General features: G+C 33.5%; 1 protein-coding gene across 2 annotated transcripts in view; it reads left to right on the forward strand.

The window, feature by feature from the left end:
- LOC138716251 (cyclic GMP-AMP phosphodiesterase SMPDL3A) overlaps nt 1-19085 on the forward strand; it is a 1162941-nt gene that overhangs the window by 259113 nt on the left and 884743 nt on the right. The gene's annotated exons all lie outside the window — the stretch shown is intronic.

The raw sequence follows: 19085 nt of genomic DNA on the forward strand, positions 1-19085 counted from the left end.
AGTGGCAATGCTGAATTGTACATTTAATTAGGGAATGATGCATCTGTATTGGGTTTCTGGAAGTTAAACCGACCCCATATTGTGCCTTTCATAGTCTTACTTACATGGATTTCATAGATTTTTTGTGAGATTCTGAATACCGTATCACTTTGAATGAGAGTAAATGCGCACAAATATGCATAAGGTGAGTTAATTAGTCTGAGCAAAACTTATTAAGCGATGAACGTCTTTCAGCGCACTTTTTGACGTGGTATCGTTCACATGGGTTTTTGCACAATTCGCACACGCATTCTTGGTTCGGCTCATGGAAACTCTTCGTGCTGCGTAGAGCTGAGACGAGATGTTATGGCACCAACCTGCGCTAAGTTTTAAATTGTCGGCCAGCAGGGTAGAGGAGTGGGGGTTGTTTGGGTTACGGTTCTCAAGCTCAGAGCGGCAGGCATATCCGTTTCATCTTTCTAAAAACATTAGTCTTACCTTAGTATCACCACTTTCCTACTCAAGAGTCCGAAGGTACCTAATGGAATTACGCCCGCTATTCCATCTTTATATTCTTATTCTCCGTCCGAATCAGACGACTGATCTGTGCTGGAATCAGATGTCCCTAAGTTTATGGAAATGTTCTCCAAAATACTGTCCATCGCGTGCTCACTTTCAATGTAATTGTTCTCTACTTTCTTCACATAATCATACACTGATATCCATTTTCGGAAGAAGCAATTACAGAGTCGGCCTCTGCTTATGAGTAGCGTAGAAATTATAGAGGAGTCTTCTTAGGATTTCCTCAACAAAACTGTCTACAGCTGTAACAATCTTCTTCTTCGGCTGTGATTTTTCCGGACTGGAGAAAGAATCTGCTGTTCCTGCGTCAATATTTTTCCCTTCTTTCCTGATTATTGCCAAGGTTCGCTTTGAGATACCAGTGGCACCAGTACTCATGCACACACGCTTTTCAATGGAATTAGTATTCCGTTTACAGACTCTTCTGACATGAATTTCCATACATTGTATGCTATTTCATGTCCTTGACTATGAACTACTCTATGATTTCACACCTTAGACAATGCCATAATGAGGGCGCTCAGAAGGACAATGTTTTCGGTATCAGCAATAGCGGTAGTAGCAGAACGATCTGAACACTCGGAATGCTAGTAACCAACTAACCCAACACCCCTCCAGTTGAGTGTGAGGGCGAGTCCAAGCAAACCAACTAAAATGCGTCTCTCGCGCCGATGCCATAACTTCTCGTCCAGGCTCTACCTTGTGATGAAAACTATGGATTGCGTATCGTGTTAGGATGTGCCTCATCTCGTAGTTGGGTCGTGTCCACTCTCTCGTACACATGGCCTCTGTAGCGTAGAATTCGCTGCGGATGTCTTTCCTCTTCTCCTGTAGTCCTTGGAGCATAGTCTCATATGTGCTGGTGCTGGTCTTCGATGAAGAAAGTCTCTCTCATTAGGGCATACGTCATTCTCGATGGTGCCGTTTTTCCAACTCCTAGCACTCTTTTCATGAAGCGTGCTTTCACTGTTTCTATTTGTGCCATGTCTCTGCTTGTAAGTTTTTCCCAAATTATGTTCATTCCATATGTTGCTATGGGGGTTATGACTGTCTTCAAAAGCGTCATTTCTGTTTCTGTTGATAATTGCTGAAGGTGGTTGATGCTGGATATTGCTCTAATTGCTGCTGACACTTTTTGTTGCATATACCGTATCACTTTACTCAGCTGGTTGAGCGATAGTGTTGCCACCTACCGGGAAATTAAGCTTGGACTGCAAAAACTCTCTTATTCCGTGGAGTAAGTAGAGTTCTGACTTCAACGAATGCAGATGAATGTCGAAATTAGTATATTCTTGCCTTCCGCGCATACGGGACAAACTAAAAAGTACCATTTAGCCCATAACTCAATATTGTGACAAACTGGAGTTACTGGATTTTTGATCTCCCTGTCTCAATTAAGTAACAAAAATCCTGTTTTAATATTATATCTTGGCTTACTTTGATTACAAGATTTCACTTACTCAGACCTACTGATTTGCAAACTATGAAAGGAATGTATGATATTGTACAATATGGATTTCATTTTTTTTTCCCCCAGAATTCCATGGTTTCATCATGACCTAACATCTAGGGATATGATTTTTTTGGTATTAACGATATACGCAAAATGTGTTAAAAGCTTAAATTTATGCATGAAAAATGCAAACTCTTAATGAAATTCCAAAATTAAGTGAAAATATATCCGCGAGTGTTCGTGAAATTTATATAAATCTACGAAATTACTTCATAACCATATTTTCAACAAAAAGCATGTTTTAGGAAGAATTCGCACCAAAAATGACTCTATCTTCCAAGTATAAAGTGAAAATGTTCTTCGTTATAAAATATACATGAACATTTCTACGTATATGATGGGTCAGCATTATACGTGTGACATCTGGCAGCGATGTATGCATAGTTTCAGGGATTACTTCCAGGGAGCAGCCAAAGCCATTTCTCTTTCCCGGAACAACTGCATTCGGTAGATCAAGAAGGCAGTGCCGTCACCCCCTCAGAACCGAATAAAATGAATTATGAATTTAACTAATGATGTAAACAATTTTAAGTTAGTTTCAATAGATTATTTCGGTAATAATTTTAACCCTAGAATGTTATCTTCATTGAGTAATTATTGCTATTGGTACGTAAAAATTACGTAATAGGCGAAAAGAGTGTTTTTGGGCTCTATATTCGTTTCGGAATATAATTTTTATTCCTTTCTTTGTAGTTTTGTTTGTTTAGGCCCCTTTTTTGTTTCTAATTTTTATTTTTTTTAATAAACTTACATGCAATATGAAATCATATAGACCTAACTAAAAGAAAATATTTATTGACGTCCTTTATTACCTACCCTGTTCAACATCTACTTGGAGGGTTTAGTAAAGAACTGTTTTCAGAGAACAGTATCCGAAAATAAAACCAATGAAAATGTCTAATCCACTGTATCTCAACCGCCGGGCTGTGGTATCAATTTTATTATACCGGGTGGCGAGATATTTCCTTGAATTTATTTTACTTTCCTAACCATTTTTCACGAATAAATATTTTATAATGAAAATATTCTTAGGCGAATAATTTTCATAATTTTGTCGAAAAGCGCAAATCCAAATCGTCTCTATCCAAATTTAAATGAAATACACTCAGATTTATTATATGTTTCTCCACCACATATCTTTGTGAAACTGCATTTTCTACCATGGCTGTGCTTAAAATAAAACAGAGAAACCGCCTGCAACTTTCTGATCGTCTTCGTTTGACTATCACTTCAATTGAAGGGTTCAGAGCCATAGTGGGCCAAGCGCCATTTATTAAAAACGGAGAAAGCAAGGGTTAAAGTTAAGTGAATACCATAGTTTAATGAAGATTGACATATAATTTAGTTTTAATTTGTATACTTCATATTACTTACTAAATGTTTCCATTAAATTATGGTAATAACTTCATTTTAACCCTTGTTCTCTACGGTTTTAGTAAATGGCGCTTGGCCCACTATGGTTCTGAACCCTTCAATTCATCCCAGAATTAACAAGCTAACAGACAGAAAGCAGCAACAGGAGTCTCACTAACCTCGCTAAATCCGTACAATTCTCAGGTGTAATAAAAAATAAAACAAACTAAGCATCATGATTAACTCTTTCAATAACTTATAATATTATAATTATGTGCTATATTTTAATCCGTAATATCAATTACTATTGGGACTCGTGTTTAGAATTGAGATATTCATACATTTTTATGCACAGAATTATATACGTCGCATATAAAACATTTGTCGTATGTAGGCCTATGTGTAATAAGTATTTTGCCGACATATTAATATCCTTCCCTTGCTTCTCTTGCTCATCTGACTTCTGTGTTCAGTTACAGTGCGTAATATTTCTTCTCATTACCTTTTTTCCTTCAAACAAATATCATTAAAATCAATTTAATAATACAATGATCATTATTATCAATTTTGTAAGTTTTGGTATTCAGAAAGGGATAACATACGATTAAAATTAGCATAAGTTAATTGATGTTGGATTCAAGAAACTACTGTATAACATGCTACAAAATTTGTTTAAACCAGTGAATGATAATTAATTATATTATTTGTCAACATTTCACACCGGTTTCGTAGCGAACGTAAATCTTAAGTTTACACCATACTTAATTATTAATATTTGTTAGTTTAAAAAATTGGAAAGGTATTTATTTAGGAGTAAATTTGTTGGGACAGCGCCTTCATCTTATACAGGATGTTTCCAAGGTGGTGCTACAAACTTTCAGGGATAATGGCGAAGGGCTCATGTAGTCTATCAATATTTGACATAAGGAACCCTGGTCCGGAAATGACCGAGTCGAAAGTTACAAGCAAAAATAGTCCTGTGGAAATGAAATAATTTTATTTCTCTGTACATCTTATTTATGTGTATTTATCTGTACATCTTACACATACTGTATTCATCTGACGTTGTTTACGTTGTGTACTAAGTATTCCATTCGCTCTCTGAGGGATGGAGACAGGAAACTACACTAAAGCAATGCATATAGAGTAATGTGTAACGGACATGGTCATTCCTGATATGCACGTCTGTAGACAGCAGTGTATGTGTACAAGTTGCAGTGTCCAGTCGATCAGTCCTAGTGAAATGGAGGATGCACGAGAGCGGAATAAGCAGACCTGATTTTCGAATACGGATGAGCCAATGGGAACAGTAGACAAGCTCACAGATTGTATCTGGCCAGGGTACCCACGTAGGAGACATCCGCCCATACAATCTTTCCACGACTGTTCCAAAGGTTAAGGGAAGGAGGGCACGTGGTGCCAAATTACAATTCCATTTCCACACAACTATTTTTGCTTATAAATTTCGACTCAGTCAATTCCGGACCATGGTTCCTTATCTCAAATTGATACATGTGCCCTTCGCCATCATCCCTTAAAGTTTGTAACACCACCTCGGAAACACCCTGTAGAAAAAGAATTTGCTCGGCCGCGGTCTCTAAAAGATTGAGAACCACTGATCTAATCAATCTCTGTCAGGAGATATAATGAACTAATAAAAACAAGCCAAAGTAATTAAGGACGATGAAAGAATCTGGAATTGAATACCGACTGTTTTTTAGCAATATTAGCTTTGTGGACAACATATTAGTGGTAAAGGAACGTTTTCTTATATATTAGAAAAATGACAAAGCAGAAAGATTTTTTGGAATGTGCTCGCTAACAAGTATGTCCTTATAAACTGGAAAAACAGAAAGAATGTTACATTTCGTCGACAAAGATTTACGACTCTATATGAGTTCCACATTCCTTTCCCGATATAAAATAATTGACAATATAAGTCCAATTATTTTGCTGTCATCCATCTATATATACTTCTTTTACCCCTCTTCACTTTTGAAATGTATTGCCCTTTGTGTGGTAGAATTTACCGTATTCTTCTTTTGACTCAAGTGTCGTAGATATTTGTAAAACTATTATAAAATACGATTTGCTACGCGAAACAAATTCGTGATTCTTCTCTCACACTAAATTTGTGCAAAGAGATTATCTTTGGCTCTTAAGGAGACACTGCACTAAAAATGACAACTTTTTTCCTAATGATTTTTTTCAACCAAATTTTGAGGGCATGTTTATTATGTAAAGGACTAACAAAATCCAAATATTAAACATCTAAATTTTTTTATTTTTTATTTTTTTCTTTAGAAATGTTTTCAAAACCAAGTTTTTAATAGAATACCTAAATTTTTTAGCTTCATTTTTGTTGCATTCAAAAGACATAGAAAAACATTTCTATGCATTCATTTTATGGTATATTTAATTTATTCACTTTGATTATTTTTTTGAAATTTTGAAAATGTTATTTTTTTCTGTAATTCATGAAAAAGTATGAATAAAATAAACTAGCAGCATTTCTTACAAAATAATTGCATAGAAACATGCAGCTACCTCATAAATACTTGCAGTGAAAATTTCATTCAGATTGGCTTATATTGACATAAAAAATCTGGTGGTGAATGAAGAAAAATAAACTTACATAAAAATGGATTTGAAAGTAAAATGAATATTAATGTAACACATGCCTATTAAAATTCTCCTCCACTACATTCATCTAGTAACTTTAGGGAGCCAACTTTAGAACAAAAATTTACTAGATTTGTAATCAGAAATTTGTAAAAAATAATCCCTTGATGAAAAAAAATCGACAGATCTTTAAATGCCTCATCCCCTTACAATCCTAATTAAAAAAAAACATATTTGTAATCAGAATTGAAGTAAATGCATTTTGGATCTGAAAATATGCATTCTAAAGAAGTGAAATAGCCAATTTTTTCTTTTCTTTTTTCTTGGAAAATGTTAATCATTTTCAGTGGAGTCTCCCCTTAAAGCAAAAGTGAAAGCAGAAGTGAAGCAATTACTGACAGTATGTAATAGTGTAGAGATTTCCAAAGTAAATTTTGAACTTGCTTTAGACAAAATTTTTGACTCAAAATTTGAAAAATGACCATCGTAACAACCCATATTTGAATATCAAGAGATAGAATTATATATATATATATATATATATATATATATATATATATATAGAAACTATATGCTTATCGAACTCCCATTATGCTTAAGTTCATTTCTAAAATGGGAGTTTATTTACAGCAATCTCTCTAAACATACAAGAATGGGAATTATCCTGGAATATAATTTTCATGGAATATGGTTTATTTTAGTGGTGATGTTAAAATCTTCAAATATAAATCCAGATTGGACGGTATATTGTTATTTTCATTTTTTTTTTAGTTAAATATTACATTAGTAGTGGTTCTTCCCTTTTTCTTTATTTCTTGTCTTTCTTTGTCACACTCTCCTCCAATTTGGTTGGGGTTGGGGTGAAACTTATAAATCCAACCTTTATCCGTTAATTTTACTACAGAAAAAAGTATTAAAAATTTGTTTAAAAAAAGCAGAAAGATTACCAAACTGAATTGTTATTTAAACATTTCAAAGTTTTCAACATTAAACAAATGTATTATTTTATTTTATTAAAATATTTTAATAGAAATTTTAGTAACTTAAAGGGTATATACATAAATATAGAACTAAAAATATGAATTCTCTGCGTTTGTCTGAACCAAAATGTAAAATCAGTGCAGCTTTTTATCATAGCATGAGTCAAGGTCAAAGATTATTATTAAACAAACTTTATTCCAATAATATTTCAACCACGAATCCTCTCCAAATTAATAAAAAAATAAATAAAATTTGTATTGGATTTATAGTTTGGGTTTAAACATATAAAACACTATTTAATCTGTATTCACTCTCAATTTTAAATTTATTTTTTTCTGTATTGGAATCCCCTCCTGAGCACGAGTCTTACTCATTCAGGAGTGGGATAGTTTATCTTTCATTGTATTTATTATTTTGTATTGATTTCAAACTTAGTAGCAATAATAAATAAATAAATAAATAAATAAATAAAAATTTATTTACTCTCCTTTTATTCCTCTGTCTCTATCTCTTTCTTATAAGTTTATTGCACAGAAAAGTAAAATACAAAGGAACTGTAAATATTGAAAATTCTAGCACTCCCCTGCAAAAGAGTGATCGCGTACACAGGTGAGGATTCGATACGTAGTCTAACAAGTTACATGCATAAATTACATTAAAATAAGATCTAAAAAACTTACATTTTCAAATTTTAAATTATTGGAATTTCTATTTATAATAATTGAAGAGCTAAGTGGATGAAGGGAGTATGTGACATTTTTTAAATGTGGATTTTCAAGTTGCACACCACTTCGGCGGGCCACGCTGTGCATGATGTGCATCTGTGGGGAGTTAGGCATATCGTTTGCTTGGGTGAGTGTATGTGTAAGTGTAAGTGTAGTGTAGGGAATGGATGAGGATGATGATGATGATGATGATGAGGAAGGGAGAAGAGAAAACCCGATGCCGGCACATAGCCTACTCCTGTCTAATAGCACCAAGGGGGCCACCAGGCATAACATCCCCATCCGACGGACGAATCACTATCAACAGTGACATATGCCTACTCTTCATATGCACTGCGGAGAGATTTGGGATTTAATCCAAGCATATTGGTGCACAATCTAGTGATTAGAAGTTGTGCACCGCCACCTCTCGTAGTCTCGAGGTAGAAATTTTACACGAAAATTTCTGACATTAAATGTTAGATTTTCTCTTTATATTGTTATTGAGCCTTGTTAATTGAGAGTTATTTTTAACAGGGGAATTAAAGAGATTAGAACCAGAAATTTAACTGTGTTTTAAACCAGTAGTAGTAAAATGTTTGGTTTCATTTAATAGATTTGTCGTGTCTATTCTTGAGTCATATTTGTATAGATTTCACCTGAAGTTGTAATTTTTGTGATTATATCCTAGTAAGGAAATTATTTTAAAATTCGGTAAATAATAAATGCCTTAAATTCTAACAAAAAATAAATTGGATGGATAGTCAGTAGGTTTTGATAAGAAAACGTTTTTATTATACGCTTTTGGAGCAAATTTGAAGGAATAATGAATGATTTCGCAACTTATCCCCATCCAATTATGCCACTTTGAATAATGTATTGAAATAAATTTAAGTATTGTGTTGAATTAAGATTATTACTGTATTGCAAAAATATAGATACTATATCAATGTATAAGTAAATGAACAAATAAACAAGCGAGAGAATGATTTAATCAATTAATTAATGCAATGTGGCCGGGGACAGGAACAGAATAGATTAACTTGTCGGAAATCTACAACAAAGGACCCACATCCTACTTCCTTTCTGGGAAAGGTATACTAAGGCTTTTGTGGTAAATTAAAATCCATCGCCTGCTTGAGTTTGAACCCTGTAATCTTGGATCCACTAAATCACCGAGGCCCAGTTTCACCAACCTTTGTTAAGCATTTAACATTTCGTTAAGGCAGTTTAACAGTAAACTTAAAGGAAGAGATTTTCCATCAACTGTTGTTACTGCTAACATCATGTTAAACCCACTGTTAAATTAACATAGTATACTCCCGCAGTTAAATCCTTAAAGTCCTGTTACAGCGTGAACCATGGCTGCCAGAGAACATATGTTACATGTCGCATTCTTGTATCGAGATATATTTGCAGTGAAAACAATTAGCTGCAATCACTACTTCAGCATTTTTAGTTATTCACAATAGATATGTTCACAAATACTAAAATGATTCATATTAATATTAGCACTGCATCCACAGTAAAGAGAAGATATGTACTTATTAACGTAAGCATTTCTGTGATTATTATTACGTATTAATACTCAGATATAATTGCAGATTTTCAACAGTAATCTCACTAGACGTTTTGATTTATCTAGAGAAAATCAAAACTCGAGTGGGATTTAATTGACTATTACACGATTAGAAGAAATTATATAAAGTTTAGAAGTAACGAAGTACTCCAATACAATAAAATATTAATTGACTTACGAAAATACAATTGTCTTCAAATGTATTATTGCACCATCTCAATATTACAAATATTACGCTAGATGCATGCTAGATGGCAGTAGTGAGCAATGCCTTCTCGTCGAGAATTCTCGATCTATTATACACGATGGCAATGTTACTAGTCAAGAAGGCATTGTTGATTCCTGAGAGGTTGATTCAGTTTCATTTTTATTAAAATTCAACATTCCACTTCAATTATCCGAATCCCAGTAATCAACGTCACTTGACAGATGATTTTCAATAAATCTTAATATTAAACAATCTCTGATACGTGACTATCCATAATATCATATAGCAGAAGCTATAACATAACCTAACTAATATACACAAGTGTTAGAAAAGTTTTAATTAACGACGATGACATAAAAAATAAACATGAATAATTTTAAAAGGAATAATTATTGAATGTACAATTTTCAAATTTGAATGTGGTTGGTGGTTCAATTGATGTTATATTGGACGTGTGCGTAATAGAAGTGGAACTCGTTGATTTAGGCCTACATGGTGTATTCAACTTATTCAGAATTTCCGAATGAATAATTTTATAAGGAATAATTATTGAATGTACAATTTTCAAATTTGAATGTGGTTGGTGGTTCAATTGATGTTATATTGGACGTGTGCATAATAGAAGTGGAACTCGTTGATTTAGGCCTACATGGTGTATTCAACTTATTCAGGATTTCCGAATGGTGCTCTTCATTTATTTGTAAATCGGATTTCAGAAGATGCATAGGCATGATCAGTGATTTTTATTAATTCTTGTTCTTGAATGCCAATGCGAGTCATATTTTAAACTGCTGTGCATCGACTGGAGTGGTTTGTAATTTTATATATATTTTTGACGTCCAGACCAGCGCAGTTTCAAATGTTGGCAAACAAAGAAACAAATGCTAGGGACGCGATAAAATTGTGCGATAAGCAGCCATGATTGGTTGAAATACGTCCTTTCCTACCGTTTTATTGGTCAAAAGTAGTATGACGTAGTAAGAGTGTAATAGTCAAAACGATATTTCTTTATTTCACAGTTCAAATGTAATTATGACCAATGACGTGTGAAGATACGTTAGATATATAAGATATGAAAATAATGTTAACGCTTACCATTGTAGTATTCAGCATCACAATTATTTTCATTTTCTATTGGTTCTATTTGATCCTGGATAATTGAAAGAATCTTCAACTTTGAGAATGAAAGTACCACCATCAGTTTTCAAATGTTCCACAGTATCTTGTGCATGACTCGTCTTAGCATTTCTTTTAATATTTTCATAATATTGATTTGTTTCATAGTTTGCGTTTTCACATCCAAATGGTGATTGAAAATATTGGGTTAAAGAGATCCATGCTTGTTCCTTTTCCCTAATGAAATTTCCATCACTACGTTTGAGTTCAATTACATTCATATAATTGCTAGATCTACTAAAATAATTATATTTCTCATTACTTACTTACAAATGGCATTTAAGGAACCCGAAGGTTCATTGCCGTCCTCACATAAGCCCGCCATCGGTCCCTATCCTGAGCAAGATTAACCCAGTCTCTATCATCATATCCCACCTCCCTCAAATCATTTTAATATTATCCTCCCATCTACGTCTCGGCCTCCCCAAAGGTAATTATATTTCTCTTATGAGGTAAAATTACTGCACCTTACACTTTCTTTTTTCGATTTCCGTTGTAATTATATTAGTCTCCATTACTTCCATAATGTAAAAAATATAATTCTCCGCTAAAACAAGTGACTACACCACAACTAGAGGCACATTCAGTAAGCTTTGTAGCTTTCATACAATCACTGCTTCTTTGATTCCTGTTACATTACTCTAAACATCAAGTTACCTAACCAAAGTACCTCAAATGGTTGGTGAAACACTGTTACATTAACAGGATGTTTAATTTTTAACAACACGTTAGTTAACATGCTGTTAGCGTTATTTTAACGAAGTTTGGTGAAACTGGGCCCGAGACTAGCAAAAGTGACGTCAAATAATGAGTAGCCTAACAATAACAGTTATTTCTCCATATTCAATTAACAGACAATCGTAGAAAAAAAAATATGGATATGTTTGCACACCAGGAAGACGTATACATGAAAACGAATCGAGTTCCATTGATTATTTTCATAAACATTCCGACTGAATTGCGCCATCCTTATCAAGTTATTCGAACGTCACGCTGCAGTTGATTCGTTCTGTGATATCTCTGTATGGTAAATCAGTAGGTTTTCATACCTCATATATGGATGATTAATGATCTCGATTGTGTTTAATTGCACATAATGCTCAAATGTTAAAACATGTTCATTTGTATAGCATCAAGATATGAATTAACTAAATTTGTCCATGTAATTGCACTCTTTGATGCATTCGCTAGATACGTGATCAGGAATTTTAGCTGAAACAGTTGAAATTGCTTCAAAATATAATAGTGTCTGAATAGACGAAATTCAAAGAGTGGTCCCCCTTTGTCCCGACTGTTGAAAATTGTATTTTAAAGCAATCGTGCCACAGTATTCGCAACTGAAAACCGATGATCGTTCCAAGGAAAGAACTTGGTTCTCATTGCTACGAAGAAAGAAGTGCGACCTTAAATCCGTAATTAAGAATTTCATCTATAATTTAAGGGTATTAAAGAAATCCAAGTAATTAATTCAAATCCTAGCAATTCCTCCCCATAGAACATCCCACTATTCATCCTATTTTACTGTTTCAGTCCCCCGTAAATGGAATTCTCTACCTCAGAAGATTAGGGGCTGCCAGACAATAACCACTTTCAAGAAGAGGCTAAACGATTTCTTATGGGCGCAGCCAAATTGAAGTTATAATTGCGATCGAGTTTAATAATTTAATTTAATTTAGGTATGGCTATTATTATTATTATTATTATTATTATTAGTATTATTATTATTACATATTTATTTTATTGGTGTTGTGAAGATAAAAAGAATTGTCATTGTATTATATTAATTGTGTATTATATTATATTGTACTGTAGTATTGTATTGCTTTGTATTGTATTAATTATGTTATATTCATAGCATTGTAGTAATTTTCTATCATACTGGTTGAGTGGAAGAGAAGGTCGAATGGCCTTAACGCTGACAGTTAAAATAAACCATTATTATTATTATTATTATTATTATTATTATTATTAAATTAAAATAATATTCTATTCCTCATTCTTATTTCTTGATAAAAATGTAATAGATTTAGTTCAGAGCCAAGTTAGAACTTTCATAACTTTTTTATCTCGCAGCTTTGGTCGGCATCCGTATTTTACGCAGGGCCGTAAAATTTACTCAGAGAAGAGTAAATTGTTCAAAGTGCCTAAATTTGACAGTCGCCTGAAGTTGGCTACATTACTGTACAATTTACAGTAAGAATACAGCATACAAATAATAGACTGAGACTAATATAGCATAAATACATCTGCGACTAGTTATTATGCTTCGTTTTAAGTCGTATACGGTAAGTATCTTAAAGTAATTCACATACGCCCCTTTGTCCTAATATATTCCTTAAAAATATGACATTTCAAGAAACAATTATGTATGTAATCTATAAAATATCACCTCATTTGGACGTAAATAACATGTAAGCAAATGCAGCCGGATTTTCTTTTAAGAATTCAGGTTTCATTATGGTCTGGGGTGATTACCATGGGTTCAGGAAGGACACCAGAAACTTAAGGCCTACAATTAAATTTTATAAAATTCTGTGCATACCAATTTATGAGAGCAGTTTGGCGCACATTTCTCATCTACCAACATTATTGCGTCCCCGTTAGAAAGTAACGTCCATACTTACTTACTTACAATTGGCTTTTTGAGAATTCGGAGGTTCATTGTCGCCCTCACATAAGGTCGCCATCGGTCCCTATCCCGAAGAAAATTAATCCAGTCCCTAGCTTCATATCCTACCTCCCTCAAATCCATTTTAATATTATATTCCCATCTATGTCTCGGTCTCCCCAAAGGTCTTTTTTCCTCAGACCGTCCAACTAACACTCTATATGCATTTATGTATTCGCCCATACGTGCTACATGCCCTGCCCAACTCAAACGTATGGTTTTAATGTTCCTAATTATGTCAGGTGAAGAATACAATGCGTGCAGTTCTGCGTTGTGTACCTTCCTCCATTCTCCTGTAATTTAATCCCTCTTAGCTCCAATTATTTTCCTAAGCAGTTTATTCTCAAACACCCTTAACCAATGTTTTTCTCTCAAAGTAAGAGTCCAAGTTTCACAACCATAAAGAACAACCGGTTATATAAGCGTTTTATAAATTCTAACTTTCAGATAGAAAGTAACGTTCATACTTACTTACTTACTTACTGGCTTTTAAGGAACCCGGAGGTTGATTCCCGCCCTCACATAAGCCTGCCATCGGTCCCTATCCTGAGCAAGATTAATCCATCCTCTGTCATCATATACCACCTCCCTCAAATCCATTTTAATATCTTCCCATCTACGTCTCGGCCTCCCTAAAGGTCTTTTTCCCTCCGGCCTCCCAACTAACACTCTATATGCATTTCTGGATTCGCCCATACGTGCTACATGCCTTGCCCATCTCATAGGTCTGGATTTAATGTTCCTAATTATGTCAGGTGAAGAATACAATGCGTGCAGTTCCGTGTTGTGTAACTTTCTCCATTCTCCTGTAACTTCATCCCTCTTAGCCCCAAATATTTTTCTAAGCACCTTATTCTCAAATACCCTTAACCTATGTTTCTCTCTAGGAAGAGTTCATACAGAAATAAAAAAGTACTGGTCTCCTTATACAGTTTTTCCATCACACTATTATTACGGAACAAGAAATTGAAAATACAAACCTAAGAGGTTTAGAAGATAGATATTTGCCACTTTCTATAAAAAACGGATCTATTACCAGTACTCTAAAATAAATGTCTCTCTATGATGCTTTGTAATCGGGAGATAACGTGCTAAAAACTATCTTGTCTATATGGCGAGAGAAAACTTGTGTAGATCCGTGAAATTCGTGACATAGATTACAGTGTTAGGATATAATATAATTTTGTCTATATTTCAAATAGTTATGAAATAAATATGATAGCGATTAACAGATCATTTAATACAAGTTTGTATTCGTCTATGGTGGTATAATAACGAACGCCAGTGTGTCGTACTTTAATAAAATGACATCTTAACCAAAGGTTATTTACAGAACAAATAAGTCATCTCTCGACTAACACTTTAGGACTCCAGGTAATTCCTGCTTAAAGAATAAAATAATATTATTCATAGGCCGAAAATAAACTGAACTTTGTAGTCTGAAAGAAAACACGTTCCTTACGTTGAATAGTTTACATGGGCGCGACGACAAATTTAATCGCTTAATGAAAGAACCAATACGCACATCTTTGGCAGACTCTTTTGAGTACGGAATATTCTAATTTTTTCAAGAAAGATTACTAAGATTTCTAAACAGAATATATCTGACTGCCACTTTACCGGAAGAATGGAAAAATAGTGTAATTATTCCCATATATAAAACAGGAGATAAACAGAGTGTTGAAAACTATAGAGGGATTAGTATCCTCAACACATGTTATAAGATATTTAGTAGGATTTTAAATGAAAAATTAAAAAAAAAAAAACATGCTGAAACTTTCCTTCTGGAGTGTCAAAATGTCTTTAGAAAAGGAAGATCATGTGTAAATCCATTATTTAGTATCAAACTATTGTTAGAAAAAAGAAGAGAATTTAATTTAGAATCCCATATAGCTTTTATTGATTTTGTGAAAGCTTTTGATAAAGTCCGAAGAGATCTTTTATTCGACATATTACAAGATAAAAATATTCCAAATTTGCTATTACAAAACATAATAGAAATCTACACAGACAGCAAAATAAGTGTCAAAATAAATAACTGTATATCCGAAAGAAAATTAGTTAATAATGGAGTTCGATAAGATTGTCCACTATCACCAACTTTATTTAATATTTATATAAATGAAATTACTTTAAAATGGAACCAAATCTACACATCAGGAATCAAAATAACCAGTGCTCTAACATTAAATACCTTACTCTATGCCGATGATCATGTCATAATTTCCAATTCAGAGAATGATTTACAAAGAGGATTATATACATTAAATAAAATATTAAACGATTTTGGAATGGAAATTTCAGCACAAAAATCAAAGGTAATGGCATTTTTAGGACAAGACCCAGTCAGAAGTAAGATAATACACAATAACCAATGCCTTGAACAAGTACAAAATTTCAATTATCTGGATTGTGAAGTACCTTATCAAAATGAAAAAGATGTGAACAAGAAAATTACCAAATTTACACAAATTCTAGGAATAATAAACAATACATTAAAAGTTAAATTAGTACAAAAATCTACAAGAATAAAAATATATAATACACTAGCATTACCCTCCCTTTTATACGGAAACGAGGTTTGGACATTAAAAAAAAAAGACATGAACAGAATCAAAGGAACGGAAATGAAAATTTTCATTACAGCAGGATATACTCTTTTAGACCGAAAAAGGAATGAAGAAATTTTAGAACAATTAGAAGTAGAGTCAGTAGAAGAAAAAAATCAACAGATACAAATTAAATTGGCTAGATCATGTAAGAAGAATGGAAAATTCAAGAATCCCAAAAATTATGATACAGTATAAACCTAGAGGACATCGTCAACCAGGAAGACCTTTTAGAAGACTGCTAGATGGGGCCGAACCAGGTCAACAGAGGCCTAATTCGTGAAGGATGATAATGATATGAAGAAGAGGGTTACTCTTTGAAGTAGAGAACGATATAATAAATTTCTTTCAACTTTCTTTAGAAAATACGTAATAACAGAAACTAGTCCTGTCATAGCGATTGTTGCACACTATAGGAGTCCTCAACTTTATTTTATGATACTTGTTCAAAGAGACTCGAGGAAAGTAGGATCTGTGCAATCAGTTCTTTTACATGATCATAGTTATTTGACTTCTTTCAAATTATGGTTGTCTTTTAAAAACCTTTGATTATCTTGAATCTTATTTTTCTTGTGAACCGCTTTAGAAGACGTAAAACAAGTAATCTTACCCTTTCATCTTCCAAGGAAGCTTTCGTAAATGCCATTGTACCAGTACACAGCAATTCAACAGATTACTGAGCAGTTTTATAGTTCACAAGAGCGTGACAAGCTGCCGTAAACATTAAAAAGGCGGGCAGCAAAAATGGACCACCGCTATGGAACTTAAGATTGTTCCTTTTTATTTTCCCAATAATAATAACAACAACAAAAACGTATCATTACCCTTTCCAAACTTGTATTCATTTGTAACATGCCTTTCTTAAAGCACAATCAGTTCGTATCGTGGGACACAAAAGCATTGTGTGGAATTGGGTGTGTTCACAGAACGAGATTGTTAACACGAGGTCAAGTATCATTCAGTGTCAACCGAAACAAAATGGCGCTTTCGTTTCTTCGGAGAATGTTTTTAAATGTGAGTTTGTAAAGAAAAGGAGGTGGAAAGAACTTCTAGTTACTTGAAAAGTTCCCCTTCAGCGTCTGATAAAAGCTACAGTAAAAACCACGCCCCTGTTCCGAGGAGCTTTCTTTTGAAACTCTGAGCAGATGTTATTAATAACGGGGTCTGTTGCGACATGATGTAAAACATAGATAACACGAAATGGCGACAGGCGAATTATTGCTGCGATAATGTAGTTTTGTGCTGTTACGTTTCGTTATTGCTGTATGGCTGGTCCCCGGGGGGACCTAATTGTGCTACAAACCCCACATTAGAGCGCCTTCTCTTGAAACTTTTATTTCTTCGTATTTCCTTGAGTAATTTTAACGTGTCTGTAGCAACATTAATGCGAATCTCAATATGGGCCTTGCCCGTAATGAAGGACTGTGATTTATGCTTGCGCCTTGGATAAAGGAAGATGATAAAAGGGATATCACTAATCACAATGACGTTTGATATACTGTTGTAGTCCAGCACAATTCGTGGCATTAAAATACATACAGGGTGGTACAGAATTATTACTTTTCTCCACATCAATTATGGATCATGTTATTCCATGAACAATATTTTTTTCTCCTTACTCACAAATATTAGTGATATACCTACGTTTTTATTTCTTGATAAAAAATATTGTGCACAATATGACAACATTCTTTGTGGCGTTATATCTTCATCGAATTCAACAATATTATTAAGTTACCAGTAGGCTACTGTGGATTTTGTCAATGACGTTGTTCTGGGAGTAAATAGAATGAAACCGCTAAAACACGATTTGCGCTAGTTAATCTGATACATACGAAAAACCTTTAGGTCGACAATACGAAGTCCTCGCGACTCTGAAATATGTAGGGAATACTAAGGTTATTTTATAAATTTATTTATTTATTTATTTATTCATTCATTTATTTGGTTATTTATTAATTATTTAGTTATATATACATATATATTTATTTAATGATTTATTTATTTATTTAGACGTTTGAGATGGACAGGGCATGTAGTACGTATTGGCAAATCAGGAAAGGCATAATAGAATGTCACTTGGAAGGCCGGAGTGGGAAAAAAAAACCTTTGGGGAGGCTGATATGAGATGGGAGGATAATATTAAAATGGATTTGAGGGGGATGGGATATGATGGTAGAGACTGAATTAATCTTGCGCACCATAAGGACCGATGGCAGGCTTATGTGAGTGCGGCAATGAACCTGCGGGTTCCTTAAAAGCCATAAGTAAGTAAGTAAGTAGTTCTTTATTTGGTTATTTATTTAGTTATTTGGCTAAGACCACACCGTACACGAGCCTGGCTCTTACGGTAGTGGCTAGAAATAGTTTTGTTTTATAATTTTAATTTGTACTCACTTGCTAGCTAGCTAGTTACATAAATAAATAAAATTCTGTCATTGGAAAAAAATATTTTTATTTATTTATTTATTCATTCATTCATTCACTCACTTATGTATTTCTTTACTCATTTATTTACTTAGCTATTTATGTTATTTTATTTATTTATTTGGTTATTTATTTATTTAGTCATTTATTTATTTATTTGATTATTTAATGACTTATTTATTTATTTTTATATTTATTTATTTATTCACTTATGTATTTATTTACGCAACTACTGAATTTATTTAGATATTTATTTATATAATTTCTTTTTATTTACTTTTTACTTATTTAATTATGTATTTATTTATTTATGTATTCATGTATTTATTATTTATTTACTTAGTCCACACCTGTGGAGTAACGGTCAGCGCGTCTGGCCGCGAAACCAGGTGGCCCGGGTTCGAATCCCGGTCGGGGCAAGTTACCTGGTTGAGGTTTTTTCCGGGGTTTTCCCTCAACCCAGTACAAGAAATTCTGGGTAACTTTCGGTGCTGGACCCCGGACTCATTTCACCGGTATTATCACCTTCATTTCATTCAGACGCTAAATAACCTAGATGTTGATACAGCGTCGTAAAATAACCCAATAAAAATTTATTTATTCATTTATTTAGCCATTTATTTAATTACTCATATTGTCATTAATTTATTTACATACTTATATTGGCATTAATTTATTAATTAA

This window comes from Periplaneta americana, chromosome 16 (assembly GCF_040183065.1).
Source record: "Periplaneta americana isolate PAMFEO1 chromosome 16, P.americana_PAMFEO1_priV1, whole genome shotgun sequence".
Taxonomy (NCBI): Eukaryota; Metazoa; Arthropoda; class Insecta; order Blattodea; family Blattidae; genus Periplaneta; species Periplaneta americana.